Source organism: Mirounga leonina, unplaced genomic scaffold, assembly GCF_011800145.1.
Source record: "Mirounga leonina isolate KUSES-001 unplaced genomic scaffold, KU_Mleo_1.0 Mir_127, whole genome shotgun sequence".
Lineage (NCBI taxonomy): Eukaryota > Metazoa > Chordata > Mammalia > Carnivora > Phocidae > Mirounga > Mirounga leonina.
The window spans coordinates 52749165-52774234 of record NW_023270316.1 but is presented as its reverse complement, the minus strand read 5'-3'; positions in this window follow the sequence as shown (position 1 = coordinate 52774234).

Below are 25070 nucleotides of genomic sequence, written 5' to 3'. Positions count from 1 at the left end.
GGGGAAATCTCAGTTAGTACCTAGTTTCAGGCTAATTGTAAGCCAGATCCTCAGGCAACAGCTTTTAAGATATGTAAATACATACAGTCTTGTAGGTCTGAATCATAAACCCTGCTGACTTCTAGACAAGGAGATCTAAAAGTGTCCCCTGTGTGACTGTTGCAAAAACTATGGCTTTAGATGTGTGTGTGTAAGCTCCTTTCTGGGAGGTATCAGAGAGCTCTGGTGAGGCCAAGGGAGGGTGCTAATATTGTCTCCCTGCCCATGTTCCCTGAGAGCACGTCTGTAGCCTCTATAAAGCTCCAGGACAAGAAAATAGGCCTTTTTCACATGAAGACTGGGGATGTATTTCAGCCTGCTCTTTGTACAATGCCCGGAGGGTGGTCAAGGACTGTCTCTACAATTGTTTCAGACCCCTGGGGCCCAGAAACACAATACCCTTCTGGCCACTAGGGCCAGATGCTCAAGGGACATCCCCTGTGTGGGCTGTGCATGCCTGCCAACCGTGGCAGGCAGGCCACAGCTGTGACACATGATTGACAGGGCACTTGGTTGGTCTGGCTGTGGCTAGATAGCTCACAGCTGCAGCACTCAGGGGTGGGATGATCCCACCAGAGCTAACAAGCTAGAGGTGGGATGCAAACATGGCACCTGCCAGCATCAGCCCCAACAAAGCAGAAGAACACAAAAATGGCACCCATGAGTGCCCCATCCCTGGAGAGAGTCCCCCAAATTTTGTCTCTCTGGAAGATGCTTTAAGATTAACAAATGAGTCTCTTTTGCATGTGGTCTAGGCCCCTTTCAAACTTGATATCGCACTGAATCTCAGGAATGGGTCTATGTACAAGATCCTTAAGAGCAGATTTTCTGTTCCCCATAGCCCTGTGGTTCTCCTGGAAGTAAGCCCTGTTGGTTTTCAAGGTCAGACACTTTGGGGGCTCATCTCTCTAGTGCAGGTCCCAAGGGTTGGGTGCCTTATATAGGGGACAAATTCCTTGCTTCTCAGCTACAAACTCCATGTTATGAGATCCCACCCAACTGGGTTGGGTCTTTGCAAGAGCACATCTCCACCTCTCCTACCTGTCTTGATGTGGGCCTTTTATCCTTTGTTGTAGAGACACTATTCAGCTAGCTTTTGGGTCCTTTCAGAGGGATTGTTCCATATGTAGCTATAGCTGTGTTGTGCTCACGGGAAGAGGTGAGTCAGGATTCTTCTATGTCATTGCCTTGAACACTCCTTCTGGTTTCTGTGTTCTTAATCCAGCCTCAGCCTCAGTCTGCCTCACTCTTTTCTGGTCGTAACTCTTGTGTGTAAGCAACCCACAGCCCATCTGATCTGTTGGTCCTGCCTGTGGTTCTGCCTTCGTCAATCTCTGCCTATCAAACCTCAATTCCCCTGAAGCCTTGCTGGGACTGTTGGTCAAGTCAAACCTGAAGCATGCTATACAGTGTCTCCAATTTGAGCCCCCTGACTCTACCTGTTATTGGTCATACTAAAAGTAGGCAGAACCTGAGATTTCTGCGATTCAGACCAAGAGAGATAAATCTGTAAACATCTTAACAAAACAGATAGCTGACTTTGGATAAATGAAGGGATTATTTAGGGATGCATACAGGGAGGAGAGAATATAATCAGGGGATACTTATAGAGAAACAGAATTGCATTTAACCACAGAACTCTTTCCAACAATAGTTGACTGACAGACTGCTAGAACTGCAGGGAATTTTAGAAAATATTTTTTACTGTGTCAAGAGGACAGAGCATATATATATGTGTGTGTGTGTGTGTGTCTGTGTGTGTGTATCAGGTAAGATTCTAGTGTGTATCAACTAAAATTCTAGCTGGCAAAAAAAATAATTTATACTGAGTTAAGCAAAATAAGCAATGTCTAGCTTTGGGTATATAGAGAGTCAGATGCTCAAATGATATCCTTAAGGATCTTTTTCTCTCTAAGTTCTGCTTTCATCTGTGGTGGCATCATTGTCAGACACACTCTTCCTCAGAAGGGGAAAGAAGGTCACAAGCAGCTGCAGACCCACATCATACCAGCTTAGCACTCCAGCAAAAAAGAGCATATTATCTTTCCTGATTTTTCCAGCCTAAGTCCAGGGAAAGCGCTCATTGTCCAAGCTTGGGTCACAGGTCCACATGTCAAGCAATTGCCATGGCTAAGTACAAGAAACACTGTGAATGGCCCGGCCCAGGGCATTTTAACATATGATTAAGAGTATGGAGCTCCAAAACCAGATGACTTGGATTCAGATCTCACTTCCTCTACATATTGCTTGTGTGTTCTTTGAATCATCTTCTTTATCTGCAAAACAGAGATAAGAATTCAATCTTATATGAGTATTGTAAAAGTCAAAAGAGCTAATAGATGTAATGTGCTTAGAACAAATCTGGTGCATACTCTACACTCATTAATCAGATACTTTAATTACTGCTATGATGATGATGATGATGATAATAATGATAATGATTCGCTCTTCTCTGGACAGAGAGTGTGGTTAGCCACACAAAAACAGCATGTTCTAAGAGTGAGAGAGAGGTGATTCCTAAATGATAGGGTTCTCTTATCAGAGGAAGGGTAAAGAATATTGATCAAGCAAAAACAACAGATAGCCACTATAGCATGTGTGTAAACAGCTGACATTCACATGTATTGTGTGGGGGTGGGTGCATGTGAGTGGTGTGTATTGATTATGGGGAGAGGGCTTGAAGAAAAAGTGCTCCCCGCAATTCATTTTTCTAGTTAAATTCCCAGTGTGATCTCCTATCTCCTCTATTAGGGAGATTGAGGGCAGCTCTGAGTGTATTGTGCTTGGAGCTGATTTGGCTCAGTGTCCATCGCTGTCCCCCACGTGGGTGTTTCAGTATTGATGCTCTGGTGTTGAAGGGATACAGTGATGCAGTGGTGACTTGAATAGAGCTATGCCTTCTCATGGAAGCCTGGCTTATGCTGGGAGAAAATCTGAGTAATAATAAATGGCTTTTCCCTGTGTGCAACAAGGAGGTTTTTATTTTCCCCAAAACTCATGCATTTACTCCATAAAATTTACTGAGTGCATAATGTATACCCAGAACCCATTTAGGACCTAGAGCTCAAGTACAGGAAAAAAAAATCAGGAATGAGGATCATAAAACCTAAAGCTGGAGGCATGGTAAGAGAAAGGAAGAGCCAGAAAACTGTGTTTGTTTTAAGTGAATGTGTTATCCTTTTGAAATTAGTTCCTATATTTATCTTCTAAGAACAGAGTCCACATTAGATAGACCATAAATCCAACTGAGTTCTGAGAAATAATATATTCTCAGACTTGCCTGAGGTGGGGTTTGCATGGCTGTATGTTTTTCTTGGTTTTATTTGCATGAGAAAAAAATAGAAAAAAAAAAAAAGCTTACCAAGCACAGCTGTAACACTTTAGTTTCAACAAGCTATTAAAATTACCACTCCGCTCAAAGGGTAGATTTTTTATTTTTCATGAGTATATCTTATACCAAAAGGTAGTCCCGTAATTTTCCTCCAAATTTAGATTATTTTGTAGATTTTCAGCCTGTCTTTCATTTAGTCAGCCATCCAGAATGCTTCTATATAATCATGAGTAAAGAAGAAAGGAAGCTGAGGGTTGTTTTTTTTTTTTACTCCTTAAAGAAAAATTGTTGAATTTATCACTTCAGACATGATTCTTTAGATAGATTGGCTACTGTAAAAAAGGCTTACAAATAAATGCAAACCATTTTTTCTGGCTCATGTTTTTTACTTGTTTATATTCCTCATCCAGTAAATGCTTTAAATTATTTTCCACTTCCTCATTCACAATTATTCTTTGTTCCGAGTAAGAAGGTTGTTTGTCACAGGATGTAATAAAACATTATAATCTGTTTGGTGAAACAGTAGAATTATATACTGTCGAGTGGGACACTGCACTTGGAAAGCATTGGCTTGACCTCTCGCATGTCTGACTCTGGGGGGGACAGTGAATGTCTTTTGAAGTGGAAGAGTGATCACCCATGGGGAAGTGAAAGCGGCTGTTTCATTTGAAGATGCTCTTGCTGATAACTTGTTTGCCAAGCACACAAATTTGGCTAGAAAGCAAAACCAGTTGCAACACAATGTTTGGAGAAAATTTTGAAGTGTAACCAATTTCCCCCTTCTAATCATAATTTGCAGAACAAAAACTATGTTCTATAAAGAATCTATTTGAAAGAAGTTGGATATTAAAAATAACTCCTCATCATTCTCTGTCAAGTCTCAGGGAGCCAAGTTTAGACCCAATAAAAGTTGTACAACGTTCTGATACCCAGATGCTCCAATCCGATGAGTGAGACCATAGGGATAAAGGAAAGTCTTTGCTCAGCTAGATTCTTGTACCAAATCAATGATACAGTGACCTTTTGACTGTTTGAAACTTCTGGGGAGAAAAAAGAGTGACAGGCCATGTATTCTAGACAAAACTAACAACTATAACTTCCAATAGGTATATTGAATGTCTAAGTGCCTGCCAAGTTTGATTTTCGGTTTTATCCTGTGAGCCTGTATTTAAAATGAACAAAATTGTTCAAGGATCTCAACTACCATTTAGTGGACTTGTCAAGTGAACCACTGGCAATAATATGAGATTTTGCCTCTCCTGTGCTAATGAAATGCAGCTTGGCCTCAAGTGAAGGATTTTCATTCGTTTTAAATTATTCTTACAGAATAAAACTCTTCGATTTACATTTCTAGTAATTTCACAAATTAATGCATTTCTCTCCCTCCACACAACATGGTATAAGAGGAAGTGTATTGATTTTAGAGGAAGGCGGAGGTAGATTGAAATTAAGAGCTGTGAGGACTAGACAAATTAGTAACCACCCACCTCCCAGCACTAGATGATTTCCTTCTGTACAATGACAAAAAGTCACCTGAATGAGATAATACATGTAAAGTATCTGGTAAAGTGGCATGTAATAGGTGCTTGATAAATATTCTCTTCCCAATTGTTTTTTTGGTTCCAATGAGCGTTACGCCCACAAATTAGGCTACTTCACATTTGAATTTTATTTGCAAGTGCCTACCCGTCCCCAAGGGTCAGACTGTCCTGCTCCAAAGACCAGATAACAATATATGTCAATGCACCTGCAGCATCACTCCTCCAGCCACTAATGTTATCCATTTGTTCTGTGAACCCCTGTTGAGCATCTATTCGCGGCAGGCCACACACTTGGGGATACTAAGATGAAGAAGATCCAGAGCCAGCACACAAGAAGCTTGCAAGGGAGACGGGTAAGAAAGTCAATAGTTACATCACAGTCATAAGTTTTATCCAGATGGTCTGCACACAATACATGAAAGGAGAGAGTCTGGGCTCCCCAATGACAATGGAGGCAAGAGGGAAGTCCAAGAATACTTCAGTTGAGTCTAGACCTACCAGAAGTGATAGCCAGTCAAGATGGGGACAGGAGGGGATGCAGGAAAAGAGGGCTCCAGCAGAAGAAGAAATGACCTCTTTTTCTGGTAGCACAAAACCCATTACACTCAATGTCTATAATCTTGTACTTCTATTTATCATGGATAAAAATGAGAAAATTTTTGAGCATCTGTTGTGGTCAAGGTAGACTGCTAAAAGGATGTAAAGACTGGATTGGGGTCTTCAGGAGGCTTGGATTCTAGCTAGAAGAGTGAGAAGCATGTATTGCCATCACCATGGAAGGCTAGAAGTCAACACTTGTGCCTGGAACTGTCTGTGCTATCCAAAATTGGTGAGTGCTGCACAGTGAGTTATTGAACTTGTTTTTCAGAATTAACCGCTTCCCCAAGACTAAAAGCATTGAGTGCCAAAGTATTAAAGCCCGAGATTTCCAACTTCTGTCTCTTGAAACAAAGTTGGAGAGGATGCAAAAGCACTAGTCTGCTCAACAAGGATGTTTTTAAGTTGAAAACATGAACGTGACTGAATTACATGTCATCTTATATTTTGAAATAATAAAAAAGTTACAAAAATGGTTAGAAAATTAAGCAATGGGGAAGAAAGCAGCTGACCTAAACATCTCTGGAAAACAGTGTTTTGACTGGATACCGTAAGGCTAAATACAAAAAGAACTGCACACAAACACTGTTTGGTACACTTGTTCCTCACAGGGATATGGGTTCACAACTCTGATACTATTTTATTTATATAATAGGGTTGAGCTAATGAGTAAACATATATAATAAATCTCTAGAAAAAACATATTGTTGTTGACAACTGACATGACATATATTTTCAAATTATAATATTTATGTAGAGAATAAAATATAAAGAGTTCACTTATAAGATTAATATGGAAATGATATTAACAAAAGATTATCTTGGGAAATGTAGTTTGATAAAGATTTAATTTGAGTAAAAAATTAATTTTGTAAGCACAATTTTTTTTCACTGCTAATGAGAGGTAATCCAGACTTTACATGAAGAGAAAATCCTTTATTTCTTGGTTTGGTCCAGGAAGTCCAATATTCTTTAGACTTGGAGAAATGAACCATGAAGGAGCTCACAGCTGCATCCAGCACATGGAGGTAGAGGGACCTACATGTGAGAGGGGGCTCTCCTGGATCCACAGGCCTCAACAACCCACTGATGGAGGTCAAGATAGGTGAATGCAGCCTGGCAGCTCAGGAGGGCACAACACTTCAAAACCGAGGCCCACTCCTGGGGAAGGAACCATCAGCACTTGGCTCTTGGCCTCCTGGCAGGTTTGGAAGAGCTCCTTGTGATGTGGTGAGTCTCATGACATCTTTTGCAGCCTTGGGCATTTTAAATACCTCCACCATCTCTTCTCCTTGTTGTGAACATTTGGATCTCTCTTCTTTCAGTTCTTGAATCAGGGAAGTTAATTCCTCCATCAACATCAAGTTGGTCCTCTTTACCTCTCTGTAAGTGTCCATAAGGCTAGTTATATTTAAAGACTCTTCCTCGAGCCTGGCGTTCTCTGAAAAGGATTTAATCTCTGTATACTCCTTTTTAGTAGCCCTCAGCTTGTCAGCTAGTCAGAATTTCTCTCTAATCCATGCAGCCAGTGTTTCTGAAAGCTGCTTTTCATGTCTTACATAAAGCCAGCTTTGAACAGACTGAACAAGTTTGAATAGAAATAAGAGACCCACAAATAAGGCAATGACAAGTGGACATATCACTATCTTGTGCATATTGTGGAAAGTGAGTTGTGGACTCAGGTCACTGGACAGCATCTCCTCTACCACTTTGCCCAGCTTCCCAAGAATCAGCCCAAATCTAAGTTTTGCAAAGGATAACAGCTCCTCCATGGCATTGATCTACCACTGGGCTCTGCCCAGTAACCGTGGAACCATCAGCCACAACAAAACCTGGGGAACACCCCAACATTCCACCTAGAACCTAACCAAGGCAACTGACAGCCTGGACTGGCCAGTGATATGGTCAATGGAAGGTCAATGGAGATTTGCAAGTAAAATATACTAGTCTTAAAAACATAAAGTAAGTAAATATATTGATAGCCAGGTTTCTCATAGTTGGAGACATAAGTTCTAAATAAGAAAAGGGAGGAAGTTAAAATGAACCCTATGGTGCAGGACTGGAGTCAGAAAAATCAGTATGAACTGATTTAAAATATACACACACACACACAGATGCAGAATATATATAAATGTGTGTATATGCATGGGCTAGTTCACATAAATGTACCTCTAGCTTGGTCTGCCATGAGGGCCTGGAAGCAATGACACTCCAGTAACAATAAGCACACCCAGTGCCCAGATCATGGTTTCTAAATACTATTCTCCAATAAAAGAAACGAGGACCCTCCTTGGAGAAGTGGCTGATTCCTGGGGCAGGAAAAAGTCAAGATGAGCAGTACTAAAAAAAACATGAAGAAGGCATATTGAAAGGGCACAGGAGCCTACTTCAAAGAGCTCCTAATGGAAAACTCTGAAACAATTTGAACAACAAAATAAATAACAGTAGGATTGGGTCATAACCCAAAGGATAAAATAAATACCCTTGAGTCCATACTGATATAAATAAATAAACAAATAAATAAAAGGCAGAGAAGAGACAACTCTTCCTTACAGAACTCCCACTAATAAATGTAGAAGAAATAAGGGAACTACAAAGTCCCCATGATCATATCCTAATGGTAATTGCTGCTGGGAAGAATCATTGATGGATAATAAAATTAGCGGGCAAATGTTTAAGGAGAAACAGGATATTTGTATAGTCTCAAAGTATCTCTCCCAAAATATATATATTTTTAAGTGAAAGGTAGAACTTTATAGTGAAAAAGCCTGTAGCCAAGCGATCAAGGTTAACATCACCAGTAATAAGATAAATCAACATCATGTATCCTTGATATCATGGCCTGAGAAAGGCACATTTTCTCTGTGGTTTTCTTTACAATGATACGTAACCTCACTTTAATCATGAGAAAACACTGGACAAACCCAAATTAAAGAAATTCGACAGGCAGGAAAGATGAGGAAAGTCTGAGAAACTGTCATAGATTGGAGGACACCAAGGACAATGACAACTAAAGGCAAAGGGGGAGCCTAGAATTAGAAAAAAGGGATTTGGGGGGAAAAACTGGTAAAATCTGTATAAAATCTATAGTTTCGTTAGTAGTATTGTATCAATATTAATCTCTTAACACTGGTCGTTTTCCTATTTTATGTTTACTATGTTCACATTATGCAAAGCTGAGTAAAGGGCATATGGAAACTGTTCTGTTGACACCTCTTTGTAGGTCTAAAATGATCTCAAAATAAAAGTTAAAAAAATAAAAACCAATAAAATCAAGCATTCTGACTCTTCTTTCTACAAATGGATTTGGGATGTTTCAAGCACTGTACTAAGTTTCCTATTGCTGTTGTAACAAATTATTAGAAATGCAATGACTTTTAACAATGCAAATTTATTATCTTATAGCTTTGTAGGTCCGAATTCAGCATGGTTCTTGCTAGGCCAAATGGGTGTCAGCAGGGCCACTTTCATTTCTGGAAACTCTAGTGAAGAATCCATTTACTTGCTTTTTTCAGCTTCTAGGGATTGCCGGCACTTTTTGGCTCCTTCCTTCATCTTCGAAGCCAACGATAGCAGGTCGCACTACTATCTCTCTGACGATAGCTGGAAAAGGCTTGCCTTTCTTAGGGACACATGTGATTAGATTGGACCTACCTGCATAATCCCCATCTCAAAATTTTTAACTTAATCCCCCCCTGCAAAGTCCCACTTGCTATGTAATGCAACATATTCATAGGTTTTAGAATTAGGACATCTCTTTTTTGGCGGGGAGCTGGGTGCATTATTCTGTTTACCATAGGGACTTTTCAGGGAAAATGAGACTTAACTCTCTCATGCCAGCACCAGGGAACTCCTAAAAAGCAGACAAGACAAATTCCCAGGGTTTTCCCTATGAAATCAGTTGAAGTATCCTCCACAGTGTTGGCTCATAGGATATTCTTTTTTTTTTTTTTTTAAGATTTTATTTATTATTTGAGAGAGAGAGAGAGACAGAGGACGCAGGAGTGAGGTGAAGGAAGAGGGAGAAGCAGACTCCCCGCTGAGAGGGGAGCCCAACGTGGGGCTCGATCCCAGGACTCCGGGGTCATGACCTGAGCCGAAGGCAGTCGCTTAACCAACTGAGCCACCCAGGCGCCCCTAGGATGTTCTTAATTAATGATCGGTGATTTTTTACTGAAGATGAAATTACTACAGTACTACCACCGGTCCGTTAGTCAATGTTGGACTACAATCCAGGTGGGTCATTTCTATCCAGATGGTGTTCCCATTTCCACCAGGAAGGTCTCAGCCTTTGTTAGAGCTGCACCTCCAGGCCCTCCTATTTTCAAGCTTGTCTGGGTCTGGGTGTCCCCATTCTGTCCTGTGGCACATCTGCTCCAGTGTCCTGCCTGGCACCAGGCACAGGGTAAAAATTGAATGAATAATTGTTGAAATGAACACTCATGAAGGTGCTGTCTATGCAGTAGACCTATACGTCCTTGTTTCATATCTGCTTTGGCCTGTTAAGAAATGGAAACCCATTTTTGTCCCGCTTTCAGAAGAAGAATGTAAGGAAGAAGCAGAAAGTGGTTCTTTCCGTAATTTTGGTGTGGTAGAGCAGATAATGTTTTTATTCTGGTCTTCGATGTAAACAGGGAGAGTCAGGCTGAAAATACAATTTTCATGGATTATTTAAATGTTAAATCATAGCACTTTGAAGCACCTTATACAATGCCCACATCCTCAAATTATTCTCAGATATTTATGTGAACAAATGTACATTTTATTCATGGGCCCTTCGCATGCACTGTTAATAGTTTTTGGATCCACTTGCCAAAGCAACTAAACCTGAGATGCTTTTTAAAATACTGATATCCAGATATCTGTACTTGCCCTAAAAGAATCCTGATTTAATTATTCTGGTGGGGTCCCAGTTATTCGTATATTTAAGTTTCCCAAGTGATTATGATATGAAACCAGGAAAGAAAACCACTAAGTTAAAGAAATGGTGCTTCTTAATATTAAAGCTCAAAATGTGCTTTGCAGAAGAATTGGGTGTGAGGCTGCCCCCCACCCAGGTTGAAATATGCCTCCATTTCTTATGTGCAGGTGGCATCCACTCAGTAATCCAATGGCTTCTGCAGAGGTCTAACCGTCACAGTCCTTTTCACTGCTCGTCCAAATTGTTCATTCTGGAAGCATCACCCTCTCTCTGTTGTCATTTCTGCCCCCCCCCCCCGCTTCCTTCAGTTTGCTCTGTTGTGGGACCAGGACTGATGTTCTATGCAATGCCAACTCTGCCCTTTGCAGCCACTTCATGCAACCCCATTTGTCACTTTCTTGGCTCTGATGTTTTCTTTCATCCTCCTGTGATATATCCTCATCCCTTGTAATCCTTTGAAATTTCTTTTTTGTTGTTATTAGAGAGAGAGAAGGAGCGCACACACATGCACGTGAAGTGGGGAAAGAGCAGAAGGAGAGGGAGAAAATCTCAAGCAGGCTCATGCCCAGTGCAGAGCCAGACAGGGGGCTTGATCTCACAACCCTGAGATCATGACCTGAGCCGAAATCAAGAATAGGGGACTCAACTGACTGAGCCACCCAGGCACCTGCTTTGCTATTTCTTAACACAAATGACGGGAAGAATCAGAGTGGGACAGGAATTCAATGAGGTACTGTGGCCACCATAAAAATGGGCCTCCTGGATCTCTAACTACAGGGAGCTGAGTTGACCTATGGGTCCAGGTGCTATGCTTAGGACTCCACCATTCCATTAGTACAAGGCCGCCCCTACTTTGGGTGCTCCCAGACAATGGCTGAGCATTACAGGATGCTAAGTTTGACCTGCCCTGAGAGCTTTGAGCTCCTCTAACTGGTGACTTGGGTTTAAGGGCTCCTTACTGGCCTTGCCAAACTTACCACTGCACCACCAGCTGAGACCCTTTTCCACCCATTCCTCCTCTCTCTCTCTCCTGAAGGTCAGAACTACAGCCAGCACTGACAGCTCTCCTAGCCCTCCCAGCTCCTTCTCCATTTTTTCCTCCCAGGCATCTGCCTAGATAAATTTCTTGCATATCTAATCCCATCTTGGTGTCTGCTTCTTGGAGAACCCAAGCTAGCATGTGTACTATAGGGGAAAGTGGAAAGAACAACTGAATTTCACTCTAAAAGAAAATAACTATTCCAAACTCATTTATTTAATCATCAACTAATGTGTATATATATGTATGTGTGCCCATCCATTCCCTCTCAAAGAAAAGATATAAGGAATGAACAAATTGGACAATTGGATAGCAAAAGAAAATGCCCATAATACATGCTATAAGGACTCACAGCAGTGGTTCTCAACCCTGGCTGCACTTTTGAATCACTCAGAGAACTTTAAAAATGTTGGTGCCCCTCTTGAGTTTCCAAAGCAATTGGGCTGGAGAGCCCGGGAATTGGCATTTAAAAAGCTCCCCAGATGATTCTAGTGTGCAGTAAGTTTGAGAACCCTACCCTATATGCATGCATACCAATAGGCCACAATTTGTAGTACCTATAATATGTAAACTACCCAGTTGCTCAGGAGAAATGTGGTTAATCGTAGTCCTGAGGGAAGAGAAACATTTCTTCAGCAGATCTTCACAAAAGAAACACTGTGGGATGTCATCAACCACATCCTTAACAACATCCTTACAGTAAACACAGAAATGACTTTCATAGAGTTGCTCCCTATGACATCCTTCAATGTTGCCAGGTTCTTTCCATGTGCTACCACTTAGCGCAAGCAGGTTCTGCTCACGTACAAATTTGGAGAGGAATTTTCCACTTTGGTTAGTGTATCTCACCCTGAGAAGGCTTCATGTTGTCTTGGGGTAAAGTTTCATGGTCAAACTCCAGAGGTACCAGGGAATATACACTTTTATCTTTTGTTTTTCATACTGGGATTCTACATAAAATTGTTTGGCCAAAAGATTCTACTGCTAACAAGCATTTGGAAAACCACTCCTCAGCCTAAAGAAAAAGAAATCCTCCCACTTTTCAACAATTCTAGGTTGACCCCAATTGAACCCAGAATAAATCCTGACTTCAAAATCTTGGAAATAATTAACTTCACTGTGGCATGATCAAGAAAGATGAATTTCAGACCAACTTGATATCCAAATAGATAGGGCACACCCGGCCAGGAGTGCAGAGGTAGATGCCTTCCAGCTAACACCAGCCCACAACACATGAGAAAAACACATTCCTCTCACATGGCTGGAAAGTTCAATGGCAGTAACTCCAAGACCGACAGAGTCCCCATCTTACAGTTAATTCTCTTCATTTCCTTATAGCCATTCAGATAAACTACCTAAAATCTGAATACAAGGAATTAAGTTCGTAAAAATCCACCTTTCTTGGGACATGATACAAAAACCCATCAAAAAGCTCAACCTGTTGGGATTCTTACCTCTAGGCTCTCATCTGGCCATCCTCTACCTTCAGGAAGAACACCCCTGGGAGCCTCTGCACCTGGGCACAGAACACACCTGCACAGATCATACAGGTGCTCACCTCACGTGGCTTCCCATGCCTGGCTCATGCCACTGCTGTGTACTGAACTTCTGGATTCTTCCTCTTCCTGAGCTTTTCTTCCCAGCATCCTTACAACCACCCCGGAATGGCAGGGCTTAAGATGTTTAATAAATGAGTTCTCTCCATCACTTCACATGTATTAATCTCCATGCTTATTGAGCTGCTGTTCACAGCAACTCTGGTGAAACTGAATAGAAAAAACTTAATATACAGTTCCGTTACCTATGAATTAATGTATGCTTCAAGGACATTGCTGTTTAGCCAATAGAAGATGCATGCTATTAGCATTTTGGAATGACCCTAGTAGTGACTTTGAAAAACTTAAGTAGGCAATGTATTGAAAATCACAGAACCAGGCAGCAGCAACAGCTGAATATAATTTCCAAGGTGGGTCTTTATGCTATGCCGAATGAATGAACAAGACCGTCCAAAGAATCAGAGTTCAAGGACATCCAGAAGAAGAGAGAGAGAGAGAGAGAGAGAGAAAAGAATAATTATATCTGCTGATCAACCTGGGTCCTTGTTATTATATCACTTCTATTCCTGGCTTCAAATGGACATGCACAGAAAATGCTTATGTGGAGCAAGAGATTCATTTTCTAAGTATTGTGACTTACAACTTGAAATGAACATTCACCTGGCTTCCTCCCCTTCCTGAGGTTTTCTTCCCAGCATCCTTACAACCACCCTGGAATGGCAGGGCTTAAGATGTTTAATAAATGAGTTCTCTCCATCACTTCATATGTACTAATCTCCATGCTTACTCTACCCCATCCCATTTTCACCAACAAACTATCATTCTGCATGGATGGTAGGAGTAAAAAGAGCCATTATTACTTTCTTTATAAGGAGAAAGGGAGCCTTGTATGACTGGTAGAATTTCAGGCACAAGCCAAGTGCCTCATCCTTGTCTCCCCCACCAGCTTACCAACACTTGCCTTCAGCTAAGGTGTGGGGATAACAAACCTATCAGATTCTTTCCGGGGAGAAAAACCTTGATAGTGCAGAGATATAAACAACAGTGAGCATGTGAGTAAAATAAAGCTACCAAAGGAGGATAAAGGTAGAAAATGGCCGAAGAGCCAGGATAAAACCTTTTACCAACATCACCATCACCTTGGTTTTTACCCTATATTGGCCTTCTGGACAGACCTGATATTAGTGGAGCACAGATGTGCCAAAGGGCTCACTATGCTAGCCCAGCACTGAGATTCTTCTGGAGTGAGCCTCCCCCTTTTCAGTTTTGGGTTTCTGTTCATTCCATCTCTTCCCCTCACCACTATTCTAGGTCCCCAAGCTGCTGTCCCAGTGTGACCACAGCAGGATGGCTTGAGAAGACAGGTCCTCCCCATGGAGTTTGCTCAAAGCTCATGGAAGGTTTAACAGTTAGTGAAATAAAACCTGCTTCCTCACTTCTAGTTTTAAAGCTATTCAGTGATGTACGTGAGTAATGACATGGGTAGAATTCAATATGTGATGATTTGCTAAACTCTTCTCTTCAAAACTGCAAAACCTTTTCAGAGAGCATGCAAGAACATGCTTTGAGATCCCTGTTTCCATCCTGAGTGCAAGACAGGGACCCAGAAGTTAAAAGTGCAGGGTTGTAATAGTGCCAGGCTGAGGGGAAATGAGCATAATGCCAGCCTATGGAAAATCTCAGTAAATCAGCTCTGGAAATTGTCCTTCTCCTTTCTTGCCCCAAGGCCAAAAAAAGTAAAGTAAAGAATGGGAAATTTTATCAAATTGGACTTCACTTCCTTATTCTCCCTCTCACAAATCCACCACTCTGCAGGGCAGCCTAAGCCCAGGTCATGCTTTTTAAAATGGGATGTTCTTTCTCAGACTTGTCTGGTCACAAACCACTGGTGACAGCGCAGGAAGGTTAAGGGTGGGAAATTCTGTCACTAATGCCTTTAAGATAGGCCTGCAGTGTTCTTAAATTTATTGAGCTTTTTCTACTGTGTGTCCGTATATGCATGGTTGTGGTCAATGACATTTTAAAAAATAATCTTTTAAAGATTCTTTTATATATATATATAAAAACATATATATTTATATATAATACATATATATATAAGAATATGAGCATTTTATTTTTTCATTAAGCTTCTTAGTTTTTTATTAAAGATTTTTAAAAATTGATTTTGTCTGGGTGCCTGGATGGCTCAGTCAGGTAAGCCTCTGTCTTCAGCTCAGGCCATGATCCCAGGGTCCTGGGATCGAGTCCCACGTCGGGCTCCCTGCTCAGTGGGGAGTCTGCTTCTCTCTCTACCCCTCCCCCTTGCTGTGTTCTCTCTCTCTTTCTCTCTCTCAAATAAATAAAATCTTTTTTTAAAAAAATGTTTTTGTCTGATTATAATTTTTTTTAAAAAAATAATTACTATAGAAAAGGTACCATAAGGAAATATTCAGACAGGTACATAGGATTTTCTAACAAGGGGATTCATCCACTGTATTATTTTTCATTCTAAAACTATAAACAACCCAAATGGTCAAAAATAGAGCTTAGACAAACATTGCTATGCTGTGTAGTCATAAGAATCATTTAAGGAGGGACACCTGGGTGGCTCAGTCAGATAAGCATCTCCCTTCAGCTCAGGTCATGATCCCAGGGCCCTGGGATTGAGCCCCACATTGGGATCCCAGCTCAGTGGGAGCCTGCTTCTCCCTCTCCCTCTGCTGCTCCCCCTGCTTGTGTTCTCTCTCTCTCTCTGCCAAATAAATAAATAAAATCTTTTTTAAAAAAAAGAATCATTTAAGGATATGGGATAGTGATCATAATATATTAAGAGGGAAAAATAAGGTTATAAACATATGTATCTTATGATCTTATTTACTTTTAAGTATTCATTTATTTATGTAAATAAGGGCATATTTCAAAAGATTAAATATGTTGTAATTTCTGGCTGATTCCAAGTGATTTTTATCTTCTTTATATTTTTTTATATTGTATAATATGTTTGCAGTCACTATATATTACATTTGGAATAATAATTAGGAAAAATAATTCTTTATTACTTTCAAGTTCACAAGAGACAGTCACTCTAATACCTAAAGAACTGATATTCATAGTGGTTAAGTCCATCCTTTGAGGGGCTGGTCTTCCTGTTAAAAATTAAAGAATGAAGTGCCTCTGCCTTCGTTATAGTTGAAGGCAGTAAACGTTTAACCAGGTTCCTTGTCCTTCAAGGTGTTTGGCTTTTCGAACTTCTCTGGTTGGGCATAATTGGGCCCTCTCAGAGCCTCTGTCCTCCCTTGTCTTCCTGGGCCCAGCAGGCAGGAAGAAGATGCACACACCCGCACCCAGCTGTTCCATCCAGGCACTGACTGTCCACCTCCAAGTTTCTCTGGAAGGGAGAGACCATCACCACCCACCTACCATCACTGAAAGGCAACATGAACCACATGTTCCAGACAAGGAACCTCAGGATCAGAGAGATGAGGTGGCAAAAGTTCTAGAAAAGCACCTCATTTTCCTGCTTCTCCAACACCGCCCACGCCCACTTTCATTTGCTTTAAGGAAACCAGGGCACATCTGAGTGAGAAGATGGCTTAGTGACTCTTCTCTGTGTTAGTGCGTCCAGGTGTCCTTACCTACATTCCTTCCCAGGTAATTAGCCACTAAATCAGTGCTCCTAAACTTTAATTCCAACACACATAGATGTATCCAGCTTCATCAATAAATTCTCACTGGGTTCTTTCTTTGCACTTGGCAAAGTCATAGGTATAAGGAAATAGCTGCAATTTTCCTGCCCTGAGGAATTAGAATCAAGGGAAAGTTACATAACTATACGGGAGCATGAGTTTACTGTGGGTGGAATAATATATGGGGGACTCCCATTTTTTTCATTTTATTTTATTGATTGATTGATTTTAATTTAAAGATTTTATTTATTTATTTGACAGAGAGAGAGACAGTGAGAACAGGAACACAAGCTGGGGGAGTGGGAGAGGGAGAAGCAGGCTTCCCGCTGAGCAGGGAGTCCGATGCGGGGCTCGATCCCAGGACCCTGGGATCATGACCTGAGCCAAAGGCAGACGCTTAACAACTGAGCTACCCAGGCGTCCCCCATCTTTTTTAAACCACTCTGTGCTATCAATAAACAGAATGGCCAGAATAATCTTAATCAGTTTTATTGTGCAAAATTAAAATTCAAAAACATTTTTATTGTATTCTCCCCAAATCTCAAGAGAGCAGGGTTTAATGAATGTAGTTATTTAGAAATATAAATTAGCCATCACTTTTCTTTTTTTCATAGAGATAGTGAGTTTAATGATATCATTATCTTAACCAGCTTGTAACACTAAGAAACATAAGATTAATCCATTTTCACAAAATCTTTTGTGTAGTAAGTTTTTATGCAAGTGGAAAACTTAATGCTATCAGAAACATATTTAACCACGCTTTTTAAATTATAGGATAATTACTAATTCTGTGGTCATTCATTCCCATGCCATCAACTTCAACACAGGAAACTATGAGGAATATAACCACAGGTAAAATTAAACCTACAATTATAGCACCAATTTCTAGGATATGTTGATTTTTCTCCATTTTGCAACATGTACACAGATATAAAAAGTTTTCTTATTTATTCCTCACATGTTGACTTTGTAAGTGCAGAGTTTGTCATGTGATAATTTTAATAAATTTAAGATAGTTTTTCATCCTTCTGTTGGCCTTCCTTGTTAGTTCATTTTTAATTTGAGGGTGATAGTATATTCAATTATCAGTTCAAACTGCCCTTGAAAACATTAATTTTAAAAAAATGAAAAAAGAAAAAGAAACAAACATGAGGCAAACATACTTTATCTTAATTCATCATCATTTTAGCCAATAATTATCCTTGTCACCTAGCATTTGGATCAATCCCTGTGTTTGCAGTGAATTCATATCACACTTGGTATCTTTGCTAATACCTACCATCTACTTCCAGAACTTTTTCAAGGTACTCTATATTTCTCCCATCCACTACCCTCAACCCTTGTCAGTTCTGAGAACAGTGTATTCATCGTGTCATTATGCCTCAACTTAAAACCATTCAAACAGCTCCCCAATTTTCCTCATTGGTTGAAGTTCCCTCTAACCAGAATCCTCCCTCCACCACCATTATTTGCATAATTTGGTTTTGGTCTTTTTCCTTTTCTATAGCCAAAGTAAACCATTAGTTTAACGAATTTCATCCAATTCTCCATATTGTTCTTTCCTCTCTGGATCAGTATTGTCAGTCTTAAATTAACCAGTTCCACTGGCAGGGGCCCTGGCTAATCCAAATGCCACAACTGCACATCTGACATGACATAACCTCACCCACAGACTGGAAGTGGGCAGGATGAGAATCTTAGTAATAATAAAGAGTTAGCCCTTAGTGCTTTGTGTGTACTATCTGGATCTAAACTCAGACAGTCCAAATGTAGAGCTATTGTGATGTTGTGATGAAGAAGAGGAGCGAGAAGGCAGAGGAGGAAGCAGGAAAGGTAGAACAGCTGTGGTTAAATCTCTAGTGCCAGAAAAGTACTGGAATGGAATCCTGGCTTCCTAGCTATATGCTACACACTGTCTTGTGAGCAAAAAGTGGTAAGGTCCCCGCCCTCTCAGAGTTTGCAGTTTAGTAATGGAGATCGGTAAAAGGGCACAGAAGGACACAGAATCAGAGAGGGTCCTCTTGAGGGAAGTGTTGTCTGAAGGAAGGTCAGTGTTAACCAGAAAGAGGCAGGGAGGAGCATTATAAGCAAAGGAACTAGCATGTGCAAAGGCCCTACTTCATATGAAAGACGAGGTTGATTAAAATAGTGCAGAAGAAGCATCCAACACAGTTTCTAGCACACGGTAGTGGTTGACAATTTTAACAATGATGATAATGGTAGTAAGGGTGGTGATAACGGCGATAGAGGTGTCAGTGGTGATGGTGAGGATGATGGCGGTGGAGGTGGTGGTGGTGATGGTGGTGGCGGTGGTGGCGGTGGCGGTGATGATAATGATGGCAGTGGAGGAGGTGGTGGTGGTGATGATGATGATGATGGCAGTGGAGGTGGTGGTGGTGGTGATGGTGGTGGTGATGATGATGATGATGGCAGTGGAGGTAGGGTGTTGGTGGTGATGGTGACTATGGTAGTGATGACCACAATAACTGTGATGGAGGAATATGTCCTTTCAAATTATTGCCATCTCATTCTCTTAACCAACAGTAGAGCTGACTAACTGTCATTTATTCTTCTTCCCAGGTTCCAGGTCACCTTTTAGTGGAGGTACTATTTGAAGTGCATTTCCTTAAGGGCAGGCAAAAAAAGGAAAAAGAAGAACTGAAAGTCTAGATTATGGACATCTGACCAACATTGTTTTTATTGGTCAGTTATTTTAGTGCGCTAATGTAGGGCTTACTGATTTAATCTTTACAGATGGAAGAAAAAGATATAGACAATCTATTATGTTCATTAAGGTGTGGTGCCCAGTTTCTCCAGGGAAAAATCTCACTAGAGCAATTAGATGAGACATTTGCCTAATACTTACAAGTTTCTCAGTAGTCATAGAACAAAGAAAACAATATTTCTTCCAGAGCAAATAATATTTCTTCCAAACCACGCCCCTTTCAGACCACTTCTGAGCAATGATCATTAATGGCAGCATGAGTTTCCTAATGGTCTTGCAGATACTATGGAAATCATGGTCCATGCAGTTGCCCTGTTCACCTTCACATTTACCAGCCATTTCAATAGGTAGGCACTTCTGTTAAACATTTCTGAAATGCTACGGTAAAATACACAGTGAAATATAATTTGCCTGGATGATAAAACCACTATCTGTGGCCTTTAACTCCTTGGACAGCTGCTGGGCATATAACAAGGTTCAAAGGATGAGAGAATCTAACAGTTAAAAACACTGAATTCACACACCCAAAAGATTTCCATAAGAGGCAAATAAAACCACAGAAAGGTGTGGTTCCTCACCCTTGTTTTCTTTTAAATAGCGTGGCTATTTTCTATTAAACCTCACCTGGTTTGTTTATGTCATGTTTATTTCCAGTAGGCTATTGCCTGAAAGAGGAGAAAATGATCATTGGAAGCATGAGCTAGAGAAAGTGCCCTCTTCCTACGAATGTGTGGGAAATAAATCAATTCTTTAAAGCCGAGGTTCTAGGAGGAGCATTCCTCCTACCTAAATCCTGAAATTATGTGTCCATATGCCTAGATGCATTCCGCTGCCTCATCCCTCAGAGGGGCCAATGCTTTTTTAGATCTTGGGTGGAGTCTATAACCACAGAAGAATTGTTAAAACCCATTGCTCAGCAAAGTCTTCCTTTTGCTATTCTTTCACTCGGCAACTTTTAAACACCTAGAAAGATAACTTTAAAAGGGCAGCACCCTGTGTCATTGCTCATAAATGAAGTATGAACAACATAATGTGCAATAAGTATTAGAATGACATGGGTGTTAAACAGTGAATGGAATCAAGTGATCACCTGTCCAGTCTTCAGAAAATATCATCAAGCAGGGTAACAATAAGAATATAGGACTATTTAATTTTTTTTTCAGTTGCTATTTAAAAACATTTCAAAAAGTCAGGGTGTGTGTGTGTGGATGATTATGTGATATCCTTCCGACAAAATTCTCTTCATTTCACATCCAGGACAGGAATTTGAGTGCTGTAGAGAAGTCACCACATTTGCTGATATTATGTTTTTGCAACTGTAATGGTCTGTGAATTTTTGGAGTCATACTCTCTGTTCCTGCACTTAGTCCTTCTATGTCTTGCTCGTTTTTTCCAACAGACTTCATGCTTCAGTGGTTATCAGCCTAAATTTCCCTAAAAGCAGGATTCTATGGATAATAACTGAGTTCATGTCCACCTACAACTGGTAACCTATACTGGAAAATCAAACCGGAAGTTCTGGAACAGAATGAAACGCTGGAAGGGGGTAGTTGTCGGTCGATAGAAGGTGGTCCTATCGACTCACCTGCAGGGATGCAATGAATACCTTGGATTCTTTCCCTACAAGAGTAAAAGATTTCACTAAGTTTACACTAATTACGTGATATGCCTTTTTAAGCTGTCTTTTAAGGTACGTCATAACTAATGATGTGGTTTTGGAAAAGAATAAAAAGGGTGTTTTTAAGGAGGAGGAGGAGGTCAAGGAGGAGAAGGAAGAGGAGAAAGGGGAAAAGGAAGAAGAGGAGGAGGGGGATTGGGGATAAGGGAGAGAAGTGGAACGAGGGGGAGGGAGAGGGAGGAGGGGGCGAGAAGAAGTGAATGGCCAATGGAAAAAACATTTTGCAATACAATCTTCAAAGAATATACTGGGGGGACGCCTGGGTGGCTCAGTCGTTAAGCGTCTGCCTTCGGCTCAGGTCATGATCCTGGAGTCCCGGGATCGAGTCCCACATCAGGCTCCCTGCTCAGTGGGGAGTCTGCTTCTCCCTCTGATCCTCCCCCTCTCATGCTCTCTGTCTCCCATTCTCTCTCTCAGATAAATAAATAAAATCTTTAAAAAAAAAAAAAAGAATATACTGGGGGGACACCTGGATGGCTCAGTCGTTAAGCGTCTGCCTTCGGCTCAGGTCATGATCCCAAGGTCCTGGGATCGAGTCCCGCATCGGGCTCCCTGCTCCTTGGGAGCCTGCTTCTCCCTCTGCCTCTCTCTCTCTCTCTCTCTGTCTCTCATGAATAAATAAATAAAATCTTAAAAAAAAAAAAAAGAATATACTGGGCCAATATACACAAATGTCTTGGAACTAAATTTCTGTGGACAGAGGCTGAAAATGATGGAAAGAAGCCAGGTGAGGGGGGCTCTAGGTCTTTTCTGCTGAGTTCTGAATGGAGTGGGGAACAGACATGAGGAAACATAGGTGGTGCCCCCATAGTGCCAGGCTGAGCACTGAGACTATGCACAGGGAAATTATCTCTCTAAAGCTAGAGTTCTAGGAGGAACATTCCTGCATCCAAATCCTGAAATTATACTCAGAATTGTGTGTTCAAACTGGGGGTGACCGGAGGGAAGGAGGGTGGAGAATGGGTAACTGAGTGATGGGCATTAAGGAGGGCACTTGATGGAATGAGCACTGGATGTTATATACAACTGATGAATCACTAAATTCTACCCCTGAAACTAATAATACAGTATGTGTTAACTAAATTGAATTTAAATAAAAATTTTTTAGGGTGCCTGGGTGGCTTAGTTGGTTAAGCGACTGCCTTCGGCTCAGGTCATGATCCTGGAGTCCCTGGATCGAGTTCCGCATCGGGCTCCCTGCTTGGCGGGGAGTCTGCTTCTCCCTCTGACCCTCCCCCCTCTCATGTGCTCTCTCTCATTCTCTCTCTCAAGTAAATAAATAAAATCTTTAAAAAAATAAAATAAAATAAAATAAAATATTTTTAAAACATTGTGTGTTCATATGCATAAGTACATTTCCCCCCCACCCCCCCCACCCCCACAGTTTTCTTTAGTTATTCGATTTAGTCCATGACCTCAAAAACTTTGTTAAAACACAATGCTCAGGGGCAGGGTTTCCCAGAACCTCTCTTTCCAGAAGCATCCAATTTGCTCTGCATCTCCTACGCCTAGATAATAACAGAAGGGGGAGAAGCAACACTGAGGGGCATTGGAACAGCTTTTTCCTGAGTGTAAAATCTAATCCATAGCCCTATTCTCCTTAAGCTCATGTCCTAACCTGGTTAAAAAGCCCAGAATTCAGGTAACTGCCATAGTTCTATGTGGGTGATCCTTTGCAATTTTCCAAAATCTGTTCCCATTTGTCTTGTCGTTTGTTATTCACCACACCTCTGGAGATAAGTAGGTCGCCTTACCATTAGTTTTCATTTGCAGAACAGGAAATTGAGGTCCGGAGAGCTAACGTAGACTCGCTCAAGTTCACAAGTGGTGGTGGCCTGCCAGGCTGAGAATCTAGGCCTCTGACTCCTGGGTCCATGTTAGTCCTGCTGCAGCACAGTGCACCCAATTTCCATTTTGTGCAGGAATGCAAAGAAGGGTAGGACATGTCGGTGCACAAGAAAGTTAAAATCTAAACACAGCATGTTTTTCTATCACAGTAGCAAAATGATTTGTTTAATCACCTCAACCCAACCCTGCAGCTCTCCCTGCCACATACCCTGCCCTTTCTCAGAGGCACACTGAATCCAAATCATTGAAAGGGAGGCAGTGCTCTTCCTAGACAACAAAGAAAGGAACCAGAGCTTATTATGCTGATCTCAGAAAAACAAATAATGCTCCTTATCACATTTTTTAAGATATCTTTTGTTCGAAAGAACAGGGCCACAGCCTTGCTAATAAGGGAAATCATCTGCCTTCAATAAACATGTATTATACAAATTTTTTTTAGAAATATGTTTATTTCCTGGAATCTGCGATAGAGAGTGTTATTAGCTTTAATTTTTCACCTCTTCCTCTATCCACACTATTTTCCACTTAACTGTGCAATGTACACCCAATGCGGGTGGGGTGTGCTTCTGTGATTCTTGGCAGAACATTCTTGGGTTTGAACATATGACTTGCTTTTGCCAATAGAATAAGACCAAAGTCATATTGTGCCTATTCTGAGCCAAGTCCTCAAGAGTCCTATGGTTTTTCACTAGCCTCATGTAATTCTGCCATCACCTTGAGAAGACTATGCCAGGCTCGCCCACTGGTATCAGGAAGAGGAAGCTGAGCTTTTGAGACAAAGCTGCACCAACCAAGTCACCTTAGTTGAGCTGAGTCTATATTAGCCAATCTCCCAAAAGACACCTCTCTGAAGATGTCTGCATGATCATCTTTTTAGCTGTGCTTTTTACAAAGTGAAGTTCTTTTCATAACAAACCATGTATTTTTTGCCCCTGTGCAACAGATTAGGCAATTGTACTTGAACTTTCCTGTTGCACTTTAATAAAGAAGGTTTAAGATTCCTAGTTTCACTTTCATGAGATGCTACCATCTGAATAGAAGGAGAGCTGGAACAATTTGGGGAACTTCCCTGATGATGATCTCACCATCCTAACAATACAATTGATTAAAAGTTGCACATAGGGAATTCTTAGCAATCATGAATATCTAAATATATACAATGGATGTACATACTGGTATGGCTCATACTGATATGGGTCAACAGCAGAAGAAATATGAGACCTTTTATAGAGGCACAACCAGATATACCTGAGGAGTCTGGCCCAATTATGAACTAGACTGTGAACCATATCTTATCTTCCATTCATACCCATTGTTCAAGTCCACATGACACTTTGTGTCTAGGAAGATGGAACCATAAAGAGGATAATTACTCAGTTGATAAACATCCTATAATGAAAATGCCTCAAAATTTCTAAGGAAAAATTATTTGTAACTGGGAATTTCATACCCAGCTAAACCATCATTCAAGTGTATGAGTAGACAAAGACATTTTCAAATATATAAGACCTTCATGAGAATATGCTTCAGCAAAATAATGGAGTAAGCCAAGAAATGTGCAGTTATAAGATTTAGGAAACAGTAGATCTACTCCAGGTAGGACAGTGAAAGAAAAGACTAAGGATGACAGCTATGCAGCAGATTTTGAGAACTACTAGACCTGATCAGAGCAGGAAGATAGAAATCCTAGCAAGAAGGTCTCCTGGGAAAATAAAAAGTGAATATAATGGAGCAAAATTAGAAAGTAGAATGGAGGTGTGCCTGGGTGGCTCAGTCATTAAGCATCTGCCTTCGGCTCAGGTCATGATCTCAGGGTCCTGGGATCGAGCCCGGCATTGGGCTCTCTGCTCAGCGGAAAGCCTGCTTCTCCCTCTCCCACTCCCCCTGCTTGTGTTCCCTCTCTCGCTGTGTCTCTCTCAGTCAAATAAATAAATAAAATCTTAAAAAAAAAGAAAGTAAAATGGATAGGTTACAATACATAATATAAAGAATTTAGATAAAAATGGAAGATAACTGAATCCACACAATGGGGAGATGATTATGTATAGTTCACTCTAGATAACTTTAGCATTATTATGCAAAAGTAACCTCAAATCATAGTCACTGGGATTGTAATATTAATTACCA